This window comes from Curcuma longa, chromosome 4 (assembly GCF_044706935.1).
Source record: "Curcuma longa cultivar G26 ecotype Majalengka, Jawa Barat chromosome 4, ITB_CL_G26_1.1, whole genome shotgun sequence".
Classification (NCBI taxonomy): Eukaryota; Viridiplantae; Streptophyta; class Magnoliopsida; order Zingiberales; family Zingiberaceae; genus Curcuma; species Curcuma longa.
Genome location: NC_133864.1, coordinates 22,403,549 through 22,416,900, shown reverse-complemented (window position 1 = coordinate 22,416,900; position 13,352 = coordinate 22,403,549). Strand labels below are relative to the sequence as shown.

At 39.0% G+C, this 13,352-nt stretch overlaps 1 pseudogene; it reads right to left on the bottom strand.

Moving 5' to 3' along the window:
• Nucleotides 1–1,380: 1,380 nt before the first annotated feature.
• LOC141827284 (uncharacterized) lies at nt 1,381–11,609 on the bottom strand (annotated as a pseudogene).
• Between the last annotated feature and the right edge of the window lie 1,743 nt (nt 11,610–13,352).

Sequence of the window (13,352 nt, the reverse complement as noted above, 5' to 3'; positions counted from 1 at the left end):
GCTAGGATCCGACTCCGATCTCCAGTCCCTACGGTGGCTCAGAAAAACCGGTACTGGATCCGGCAAGATATCTCCTCGGAGTCGAGTAGCTGGTATCTCCGGATCGAGGACCCCTACACTGGACCGAGGGATAATCAATAGGCTCCTGACGAACCATATCCTCCTCGGAACTCTCTCGTATCCACATACCTAGCAGGTCGTCTCCGTAGTCGACCACGTCCACAATTTCCAGGGGCCATAATAACATCTGGTTTACATACAACTAATATAAATTTCTAGAACATGAATAAATGTACTAGAAATTTACTTACAACTTGCTTGGAGAATTCATGCCGCTGTCTGTCCATCTCACAACTCGGGTCAGGTAACCAAACTAGACACATAAACCCTAAAACTAAATGTTTACCTAACATGCTCTGACACCAAACAATTTAGTGGTATCAGATAAATACAAATGCAATGATAACTCTTGACGATAAATCCGACGGACTTCGGAAAATCGACTCAAATGCAACAGAAATCCGAATGGATATGAACCTACGCTCTGATACCACTAAAATTGTCACGCCCCGGGAAGCCGTCTGAAAAATTTCAGCAGCATTTCTCCCAGTAACTATGACAATTCCCTAATACAAACAGTACACGGTCATATATGACCGGAATAAAAACTACACGTCCAATGAACATCACAGATACACACATCATGAAGCTTCTTCACATATTCTGCCTTTGCTTTGCCATCCCGAACCTTTTTAGGCACCAAAATTACGGGTACAGCACATGGACTTAAGCTCTCTTTAACCCATCCTTTTTGCAATAACTCCACTTGATTTTGTATCTCCTTTGTTTCTTGAGGGTTGCTCCTATAGGCTGGCCTATTGGGTAGAGAAGCACCAGGAATAAGGTCCATTTGGTGTTCTATTCCCCTTATTGGTGACAAACTGTGAGGTACTTCCTTGGAAAACACATCCTCAAAATCCTGCAAAATACCAACAACATCACTAGGCAAAGAGTTAGTATTAGTTTCCAAGCAAATTTTCTTGCACAAAAGAATAAATATAGGCTGCCTTGTCAAATAAGCTCTCTTCACCTCACTTCCTCTTGCAAATAAATTTTCTATTCTTCTCTCTTTCCTTTCCTCCTCTCTTTTCTTTTCCTCATTCTCTTTTTTTTTTTTGAATTTTGTCCTCAAAATCAAGTATTTTCTTTTTCACACACTCTTTCTCTTTCTTAAGCTCTCGCTCTTCTTTTTCTCTTTTCTCTCTCATGTTTATTTGATCCGCACAAACCTCCTTAGGTAGTAATGGTACAAGTGTGACTTTACAGGAATTGTGAAGAAATGAGAACTTGTTGGAGAATCCATCATGGTGAGCTCTCCTATCAAACTGGCAAGGTCTTCCAAGAAGAATGTGGCTTGCCTCCATGGACTTGATCTTCATATTTGCCGATGGAGAAATTAAACAGCACTTGTTGATTCACCACCAATTCACCACTATTACTTAGACATTGGAGTTTATATGGTCTTGCATGCGGTGTAGTCTTGAGGATGAGTTTGGTAACCAACCTAGTGCTTGCCAGTTTGGTGCAACTCCCACCATCAATGATCATAGAGCATGTTTTACCTTGAATAAGGCAACAGGTATGAAAAATATTTTCTCTTTGGTCCTCCTCATGCTCCTTGGCTTGACTTCCCAATAACCTCCTAACCACCAAGAGATCGCCATCTTGCGCATAGGCTGCTCCATCATGTTCCTCATCGCTTGAAGAAGAGGAATGAGAAGAAATTTCTTCACTAGAGATACTCCCATTATCCCTAACCACCATAGTCTTCTTATTTCGGCATTCGGATGCAATATGTCCTTTTCCCAAATACTTAAAGCACTTGATATCCCTGCTCTTAGAAGTAGAAGAAGAAGTAGTAGGAAAAGGCTTCTTAGTGCTTGTTACCTCCTTTGAATTAGAAGGAGAACCCTCCTTCTTTGGCTTGTCCTTCCAACTTGAAGAGTAGTTTGAAGAAGATGGTTTCTTCATAATGCCCTTTCTCTTTAATTGTTGCTCCACTTTCATTGCTTGATGAACTAAGTCTTCAAGCTCCACATAATGTTGTAACTCCACAATGTCTCCAATATATCGGTTTAGGCGATGGAGAAACCGAGCCATGGTTGCTTCCCTATCCTCCACAATATTGGCTCTAATTAAAGCCACCTCCATCTCCTTGTAATACTCATCCACACTCCTACTCCCTTGGATGAGTCTTTGCAATTTGTTATGCAATTCCTTGTGGTAGTGGGAAGGCACAAATCTCCTTCTCATCAAAGTCTTCATTTCATCCCAAGTGTTGATAGAATGCTGTTCCGATAGTTCCTGTTCCACTGCAGAAAGTCATTCTGCTCTGATGTGAGATTTCTGAATTTTAGAGTTTCTCTATTCGATTGGGTTTTGGTAGGATTGAGATGGATTCCTGAGGTGGAGTTAGGGTTAATGAATTTATCTGTTCGAGAGTCAAATGTTCGTGTGATTTGATTTGTTGAGGTGTTTGATCTGGTCTTGGATTGCTGTGAGATTTCAAGTTTGTTAGGATGTTGGTTGCTATTGGAATTTGAAGGGAACTAGGGTTCTGTTGGATGTATTGATTGTTGAAGTTTCTAGATTCTATTTTGGGGTTCTGTTTCGATTAGGTTTATAGAAGGTCATGGTTAGTGAGTTCTGTATGTTGATTCGGTCTTGTCTTGTTGGTGGTCTGTTGTTTGTGGTTTGAATCGGTGGAGCTAGGGTTGTGTGTTGATTGGTTTGTCCAGTTAGGGTTGTATTGGGATTAATTTGTTCCAATCTTGATTCTGGAGGTGTAGCTTGAAATATGTGTTTTCGATGAAGATTGGTTTAATTTATTATGGATTATGGTTCTGATAGGATTTTGTTTTAGTTGTAGATGTTGCAATTAAATTATGTTAATTAGATTAGGTGTGGTATGTATTTGATTGGATTTGGATTAGGATAGCTTTTGATCCGGTTGAATAGTGTTAATTGGATTGGTTGGGTTAGTTTGGATTTGGTTGGGGTTAAGGGTGGAGTAGGAAGTTAAGTAGGGGATTTACTTCGTTGTAAACTTTAATATATTATTATAGTAGTGAGTGTTGTATTTTTATAAATTTCATGACCTTGATTTGTTGATCCTGCTATGTACGAATTTGTATTTGGGGGTTCTTATTGCGATGTGCATCATACCAGGTGGGTACTCCTGTACTTGGTCAATACAGGTCTTTTTGTAGTGCATGATTTAGTATAAATCTGTTATTAATTATCCTCTTATTACATTCGTTGCTTGATTCGTTACTCGATACTTACTATTGACCTTGATATGATCCCATTGTCGTCAATACAGTCTCATTAATTGTTGTTTATCTGTGCTGACTTATTATGATTGATGTTGTGTATATCTTGGTAGATGTAGTAGTTATCTATTGAACTATGCATCATAACTTCTTGTTGTTGTTGGCTCTCACTACCTGTGTGGATGAGACCATTATCACACTACCTGTGTCGGTGCGACCAGGACTAGCTAGATAGTTCTCCTGGAATACTGCCCCTCCCCCTCGCGTGTAGCTGATCTGTTGTTGGAGCGGGTGATTCTTATCATGCACCCCAGTTCACTACACAGTGTGGGTGTCTGGAGATGTTGAGTGCAGACAGTGATATTTTCCTGCTCCCTACTCACGTGTAGTGGTCTGTTGTGGAGTGTGTGCAGTTGTCCTGTTTGGCGTCCCAGTTCACTACCTGTGTGGTGTCTGGGGGTGGCAAGTGCAGACAGTGACCATGCATGTTATTTGTGATGTGTGTTGCATATGTGCATGTATTTGTTAGTTGTTTATCTTGCTGCATTTGTTGATTGTTTATTTAATGCATCTATGTGTGTGGTTGTTGCACTTGTTTGATATATGTTTATTGCATTGTGTAACATTACATACATTGGTTGTATATGCATGATATCTATTATCCATTATTGATCTTGTTCCTTAAGTATCATATTGAGACTGTATACCTTTGATATCCATGTTTATATTCTATGTTGTGCACTTCCTAGTACCCACTGAGTATTTTATACTCATCACCCAGACTTTGGGATTTTCCTTTCTTTCTCCTCAGGTAGCAGGTAAGGATGTTGTCTTGAAGTTTGGAGTTCTGCTGAACTACCCCCATCTCACAGCAGAAGTATTAGTTTGGGTTATTTCGTATGGTTGTTGGATTGTGTTTTCGATGTGTGGGTTTTTGGAGTTTGTCGTTTGATTTTGTTGTAAGCACTATTGAAGTGCTTCGGGATTTTCATTGTTACCTAGTTGATGTGTTTTGGTGATCAAACCTTGTTGGTACATGTATGTGGATTGGTTTGTTGTTGTGGTTGGTATTGTTACATGCATATGTTGGATATGTAGTTTGTGGTCGTGTGGGCCTTTATTCGTATAGTTTAGTAGTTAAATACATATGTTGTGTTGTTGAGCGGTCGTGTGGGTTCTATCTTAATATCTATTCAGAAAAAGTTGAATTGTTATAGGGGAGATGCTGCCGAAATTTTTTTGGATAGCTGTCTCTTTGAACGTGATAGATAATCCATAATATTGAAGGGTTGGAATCCTCCCAATTTTGCATAGGAATTTCAGAGAAATAAAAGAATGCGAGCTACCATTATCTATCAATATATCCGTAGAAAAATTATAAATGGGGATAATGCCTCGGATAACTAATCCTCCAGCTCCCTGTGCCTCCTCACGAGTCAAGACATATACATGTCCTGCCTTCGGACCCGACTGCTGACCCCTCTGGATAGAAGAAGAGCGCTAATTCTGATCTTGCGAAGGCTGGTATGGCTGGGTCAAGGGTTGGTAAGACAGTGATGGATATTGGTGGGGTGAGGGTAGCAAGTATTGCTGAGGTGGAGGAGGTAGGTACTGCTAGGGCAGAGCTAACAAATACTGTTGAGATGGAGCTGGAAAATTCTATTGGAGTGGAGTTACAGAATGATACTCGCTCCTCACTTAGGACTATAACTGATAAAGTTGTGGTTGTGGAACAGACTGGGTATGTGAGGGATTTCATTGCTAGTACTGCTAAGATTTCTGTGGACCTCTCTAATGTCGAGATTGTGGAGGTAGTGGCACAGGTTAAGCCTGCTGAGACTGTGATCCTCCTGTTTGATGTTGTGCTCTCAAAGTACAATCTTTCTGCATATGTCCTAGAAATTTACAATAGAAACATATACTACAATCCAGTGGGCATTCTGATGCTGTGTGATTTGGTGCACCACATTGAAAACACTTCAGGATTAGTCGTATCCTGGTCACGGGATCAACAACCTCGATTCTGCTATCTAGAGTGTGATGTCTGTGAGGTTTGTCGACTAGCTTCTTTTTCCTGGGAGATTTGCTGCTGAGTCATCTCAATAAATATAACTCGATTTAGTGCCTCTCGATAAGTTGTAACAGGGAATCCAGACATCCTGATCTGAATATATGCTGCAAACTCATTGGTAAAGTGGAGCATATGATCATAGTCCTGAGCTACCATATTAGGCAAAACTCAGCAAGTCAACTAAATTCTGCACTATAGTCCAGAACGCTTCAGTCATCTTGCTTGAGACTCATGAATTCCTGGCATCGAGCGATACAAAATGCTGCAATATTGTCTTTCGAACGCCTCTTTGAATGACTGGCAAGAGATAACTTGATCACTGAAAATAGTCTTCTGCATCTTCCACCATGTGGATGCATGTCCTCTAAAATGATATGCAGCTAGCTCTACCTTCTCTGTGTCAAAATAAGACATGTACCCAGAAGTACACTCGCTATCCTCTAACCATGTATGTGTCACCCAAGGGTCAGTGCCTCCATGGAATAGAGTAAAATGACCTTTGCTAAACTAGCAAGCAAAGGAATGCGAGCCTTCTCCATGATAATGGATGATGTAGCGGTGACTGAGTCGGCCACATGAGCTTCCACAAGATGAGGTTGTCCCTCAGGCTGACCACCAACTCCAACACTAGGACCAATCTAAGCCTCTGGTATCATCTCAGATGGGGAGGGTGGTGCCTCAAGCAAACCATGATCAACCCTCTGAGTAGTAGAGGCACGTCGACGTGTACAATCATGAGCTCGGCTACTACCACCATTGCAACCACCGCTACGACTGTGAGCATGGCTACTGCTCCAACCATGACCACGGGTAAGTCCGCCTCATGGCATTGCCTATAAAATCAAATGAAATTTTTAATAATCAATTATAATCAAGATATTTAAATCAATATAGGACCCTTAAATCCTATAGCTCAGAGATACAACTCGGCTTGCATAAAAACTCTTCTGTTCGAGAATCACAAACAGAAACAAAAATCCCGAAATAGAGTTGGAGTCCAAGAACAGAAATCGCGAACCTCGCTCTGATACCAATAAAATTGTCATGCCCCGGAGGTGTCATTCCCGCACACATGAGAGGTATCTCACTCGGTAACAATATAATAGAAGAGCCAATAAAAGAACCATCTATACTTTATAAACAGAATAACTGAAAAAGTTCATATATATATTTATTATGTTTCATGGATAACCACCTGTACATATAAAACAACATATGTACAAAACTTAAATACCACAAAACTAAGATAAAACAAACCAGAATTTGCACGTCAAGATGTCTAAGCAACTTTAAAGCAAACTGAACCAAATATAGTATCAAAAGTGTGTCTGCACCTGCAAAACTGGAGGCCAAAGAATGCAGATAGTTATCCAATAGCTAAGTGGGTAAACAAAAAAGATGTGAATGAATTTAATCTTATTTAAGAAGCCAAGGAAATAGAGTAGATCACAGTTTCTTATTTCAACTTCAAGTTTTTCTTAAAATTCTCCTTTTATACATAATATATATATGTATCTTTAGCTTCAGTTAACATTATCTGGAATCATATAATATTTTCATTTATGAATTTAGCATATCAACTTAATTATCATTTATTATCATCAATTAAGATAACTTCTCAATCTGGGTAAATATCATAATTATGTGAGTATCAATATGTATATATGAATCAATGATATAAATCAACTAAAAAGTGAACTACTGGAGCCAATATCATCAGAGTATAATAATGTCACACATATAGGCTAACAGCCTCCTCAGAATATATCGTCGTATACATTATATAACGTATGAGCTAAAAGCCCTCACCAGTAGAAGACATGATAAACACTAACCGCGGCCTCCATGCTACCACAATAATATGTGGGCGGTCAAGTGCTCTGGACCAAGGGCTACATCATGGCACCACTACTCAAGTGTATAGTCCAGTACTCTGGCATAAAGCTTTGGTATAAAATTAGGCTCATAGTTAATATTTTTTAATATTTATTATTTTTATTCTATTATTTCACTTTGTATCTTTTTCATCATTTATCATCATTGTTACATTCTCAATTAATAACTTCTCAATTAGTCTCAATGACTAACTCAAGTCAACTTTTTAATATAAATTTTATTCATTCCCCGCCAGTTCAACAGGTAACCTCACAAATCTGAGGTAAGTTTTCCTTGTTGATCTGGTTAGATTTTTGAATTTGTTAGAGATCAGTTCGATGTTGAATTCTTTTGCAAACTATTGGGATTTTTGGTTTTGTACAGATTTCTGGGTTGAACTGATCGGATCTTGATTGGAGATTGGATCTGGATTAGGGCAGAGTTGGATTTCTAGGGCAACAGAGGTGAGGTTCCTTTCTTGAATTGTTTCCGTTTATGATGGATTTTCTGTGGGTTTCGATTGAGATTAGTTCTTGACTATTGAGTTTTGTTTCGATGTTGAAGAATCTGAATTTCTATTAGCTTGTTTTGTTGAGGATTGGAGTGTATGGAGTCTATTAGATTTTGCTTGTGTAGGATTGAGTAGTTTGTTTGCTGTTGGGTTCTTGGATTGATCTGTTGATTGGATCCGATTGATCAAGTTTATTGGATTTATTGACAGATCTGATTTGGTTGGATCTAGTTGATCAAGTTTGTTGGATCTATTGACAGATCTGATTTGGTTGGATCTAGTTGATCAAGAAAGTGTTGGTGATTGAGGTCAAATTAGCTTATTGTTAGTGTTTGATCTGGTTAACGTTAATCTTAGATTCGATTAGGATTTGACTTGTTGTAGAATTTAAAATATAATTATATTAGTGGTGTTGTATGTTATAATTTGTAGGACCATGATTGGTGGATCCTACTACATACGAGGATTTTATTTTCTAGGGGTTCTTGGATATTTGTCATACCAAGTGGGGTACTTCTGTACTTGGTCAGTACAATTCCTAATTTTAGTGCATAATTTATTATAACTTAGTTGTTTGGCATCTTGACTTTATTTTTACCGTTACACTCTTTGCATGATACCTTGTTGATTGATCTTGATCTGTAGTGATGACTTGTTCTAATTGATGTTGATTATGCCTGAGTAGATGTTTATGCTTGAGTAGATGTAGGCCTCACTTGTTGAATTGAGTATCATGACATATACATGATAGAAGTAGGTGTGGTTGATTGTGATTAGCACTCACTTGATACTATGTGATAGTGGTACAAGAGTGAGAGCAATTGTTGCATTATGTTGGGTGCAACCAGGACTAGCTAGATAGCTCTCCTACGATATCCTGCCCGCTTCCCACTTGATTAGTAGTGGTTTGTTGTTGGAGCGTGTGCAGTTGTCCTGTTTGGCGCCCCAGTTCACTAGTTGAGTGTCTGAGGGTGACGAGTGCAGACAGTAACCATGCATTACACATGTGCATGCATTTGTTGGTAGTTATTTTCTGTATTTATGGTTGTTGCACTTGTTGTTATATGATTGTTGTATTGTGTGACATGAAATGCATTATTCTCGTATTGCATGATACCTATTATTTGTATGTAGTATATTGACCTTGTTCGTTATATATCGTATGGAGACTGTATATTCTATTGATTCCTTATATAAATATGTTGTGCACTTCCATTTTAGTATTCACTGAGTATTTTATACTCAACACCCAGACCCTGGGATTTCTTTTATTCTTCCCCAGGTAGCAAATAAGGATGTTGTTTGAAGCTTGGAGTTTTGTCAGACTGCCCCTATCTCACAGCACAAGGTGTATTTTATTATTTTACTTCGTATGATTTTTTTTGGACTGCATTGGAAGTGGTTTCGGATTTATGTTCGTGTCTGTCAACAATTGTTATAATTCTCTGTAGTTTGCACTTATGTTCATATTGTATGGACTTGGATCTCGTTATAATTCCATTTTCGTAGTTTTCTATTAGCATAGATTTGTAGAGTTTGTCATGGTTTGATCGATTTATACGTTGTGGTTTGCTATTTGTATATGCATGCGATGGCTATGTGGTTTGCGGCCATGTGGGCCTTTATCGTTGTAGTTTAGTAGTTTATTTATTTGTATTATACTAGTGATCGGCCGTGTGGGCCTTATGTATCAGGGAAAGTTGAATTGTTATAGGGAAGATGCTACCGAAATTTTTTGAGTGGTCGTCTCTCAGGACGTGACAATGCATATTTTATTAATTATAATATGTCATGTCATGCATTCTATTCATGCTAATATCAGGAAAATCTAGGGCAAAAAAAGTTATCTTGATCGACAGTATGAGAGAAGGTTTAGATGAGTAGGCTAAAGAAACTTTGTTAACTCATGTCTAGGCTGAATCATGTATATTCTATCTAGTGTAATTGACTTTATGGATCTAACTGAAACTATCTCAGTCCAATCTAAACTAGTAAGAATAAAACTTAGTTTTAAGTTTCTTGGATTTGATATTTTGGAAAAACATTATCATAAACACATGGTTATTTTAATAATGTCTTATGTGACTCACCATAACTCACATGGGTTACGTAAGATATTAGGACATTTTAAATTAAAAATATTTTTGAACAAATTTAAAAAATCTATATGATTATTTTCTTGAAAAATAATTTCAAAATAGTTGTATACATATTGATGTTTAATGATTTTCATATTTAATTATATATATATTGTTAGAATATTGTAAATATGGCTAGGAGTGATTTGATATCTATTAGAATATTATAAATATAGCTAGGGGTGATTTGGTATCCTAATTTGTATTTTACCTAAATTAAAAATTAGTCCTTAGAATAGAATCTTGATTTACTTCCTAAAATAGAGTTCTAATTATTTCTTAAAATAGGCCCTAACTTTGTATATAAATAGGGCTTACCTATTGTAATATTCGATGTAGAATTCTTTTGTAAAATAACATGGTATTAGAGCGAGATTAGAAAAAAAACCTATTCCTCTTTCCCGCAACCTAGTTCCGGTGCCACCTTTCCTCATCGTGCGACTCTTCTCTTCGACATCTTCCTCACGTGTTGAAATCCTTTGTCGTCGCGGCCTAAGGAAGCACGACCCACCTCTGATCACGATCAACCTAAGCGAAGCTGACACTTTCTTGGAGATTCGCTGTCCAGTCTCCTATCCTCGCAAGCATCAGGAAGAGAGGCGGCATACGTCGCAGCTCATCACCAGCTTCCGCCGCTGCTCCTCAATGTCATCTTTCACCACGGGCTGATTCTCCACAGTGTGTTCTCCTTCGGCGTCTGTTCCTAACACCGTCGATTAAGCTTTGCTCTATTCTCTCTTGATGGCTACCTCTGGCACTCCGAAGTCGGATAACCCAATCTTTTCCAACCACATTACTGCACTGTTCTCTTCGAGCTGTTGGATGGTAATAACTACTCCTCTTGGAACTCTCACATTGAGCTTTGGCTTGTTGGACAAGGTTATGAGACACATCTCACCCAAACTGAAGAGGATATTCAAGTTGTCGATCATCCTTTGTGGAAAAAGTTTGACACTCAGTTGTGTTGTATTATCCGAGCCACCATCCATCCATCTCTTAGGGATGCCTTCCGCACTCACAAGACTTGCAAAGCTATTTGGACACAGGCTCAACAACTCTTTATAAACACCTCTCGGTGACTATTAAATTTGTGAAGATCTCATGACCATCCTCATTGCCCATCAGATTAAGGATTCTATGTCAACTTATCTGGGTTCGGTCTCTAGCCTTTTTTATGACTCCAATGAACTGCTTCCACCTATGACCACTCCTGTTGCAGAGCTTGAAAATCGAAAGAAATTATTTGTCTCTGGCTTTATATGGCCTGCCCATAGATTATTCTCATGTTTGAGACCAGATCCTGGGCAACCCCACAGAAGCTACCATGTACAGTACCTGGTCGACTCTCCTTCATGTCCGTACCAAAGTCTTGACATTGTCTCCTTCCGTTCCTATTGACTCATCAACTTTAGTCTTTTGAAATAACACCAGACCTACACCTCGTAAGGATGGCAAAGGACGTCCTTGGTGTGGTCATTGCCACCGACCAAGACACACAATTGATAAATGTTGGAGTCTACATGGTCGACCTCCTTGTGCTGCTCAAATCCTCCAGAGTTCTGTTGCTTCTTCAGCTTCCACTTCATAGTTGCCACCGGATTCGACCCCACCACCTTCCTATGATGACTTTCTGAAATGGTATGAGGATCAACAGGCTTCCAATTCCCCTGCTGCCGTTGCATACGCTAGTAATTCCTTTGCTGGCAGATCTTACTCTTCGGGTCCTTGGGTTCTTGATTCCGAGGTCACTGATTATATCACTGATAATAGATCTCTTTTTTTCTTCTCTCACTACTTTCGGTTATTTATCCTTTGTCAACATGACAAATGGTTCTCAAACTCAGTCACAGGATGTTGATATTGTTCATCCTTCTCTGTCTCTTTCTATTCATAATGTTCTTTATGTTCCCGGAGCTCTCTTTAATTAATTATCAATTAGTCAGCTTACTCGGTCTCTTGATTGTATCAGCTCGTTTACTAAAGCTTCTGTTTCCTTACAGGACCGGAGTACAGGGAGGAAGATTGGCTTCGAATGTGAGTCTTATGGCCTATATTGGCTTGACTAGCCCTCTCTTGTTGGTTTGGCGGTGGCATCTCCACTTCTTATTCATGCTCAGTTGGGACATCCTGGTCTTGATAAGTTGAAACAACTATATCCTAATCTTTCTCACTTAGATTCTTTGTCTTGTGAGTCGTGTCAATTAGGAAAGCATGCTAATAGTTCTTTTTCTCCTCGCACTATGAGTCAGGCTATGTCCCTTTTTGCTTTGGTTCATTCTGATGTTTGGGGTCTGAGTCGTGTTTCTTCTACATTGGGGTCATGATATTTTGTTACCTTTATAGATAATTTTCCCCGTTATACTTGATTATATCTGATGAAGGACCATTCGGAATTATTTTTTATTTTTCAATCTTTTTTCCATGAAATTAAAACTCAATTTGGTATTTCTCTTTAAACCTTGCAAAGTGATAATGCACGTGAGTATCTATCTACTCTATTTTAGACTTTCTTGGCATCTCATGGTGTGTTGCATCGGACGTCTTATCCTCATACCTCCCAACAGAATGGAGTTACAGAACGTAAGAATCGCCATCTTCTCGAGACCACCCGGACTCTTCTTCTCCACTTTCATGTTCCTCATTGATTTTGGGATGATGTTGTACTTACTGCGTATTATCTCATCAATCGCATGTATTTTTCCACTTTACAGGGTCAAATCCCTCATCATGTACTTTATCTTCATCGTCTTTGGTTCTATATATGTTTTGTTTATGCTCTTGATCCTGGCATTGACAAACTCTCTCCCCAATTTCATAAATGTGTCTTCCTTGGGTACCCACAGTCTCAAAAAGGGTGCAAGCGTTATTTCCCTACTCTCCATTAGTACTTCATCTCTAATGATGTCATGTTCTTTGATTCGATTCTATTTTTTGGGCCTAATGAATCTCTATCCGAGTTTTCTCCTTCTACGCCTATGCCAATAACTATCTTTTATCCTTCTAAGGAGTCTCAATCGCCTCCAGCCCCATCTCCTCCTCCATTGCAGGTTTATCAGCATCATCTTCGTCCTGCTTTGCTGCTGCCCAACACTGACACTGCCATGGACATATCTTTGGAGCCAAGTCTTTCGCCTCTTCCGCCGGTCCCATTTTCTCAGTTTGATATTCCCATTGCACTTTGAAAAGGTATGCATTCGACTCGTAATCCTTCCCCTCATTATGTTTCTTTGAGTTATCATCTTTCTCCTTCCTATTATTCTTGTCTTTCCTTTTTGTCATCTGTTTCTCTTCCAAAGACTACAAGTGATGTCTTTGCCCATCCAGGTTGGAAACAGACTATGCTTGATGAAATGTGTGCCTTACAGAGCAGTGAGACTTGGGACCTCATTCCTCTACCACCAGAGAAGTCAATTGTTGGTTGTCGA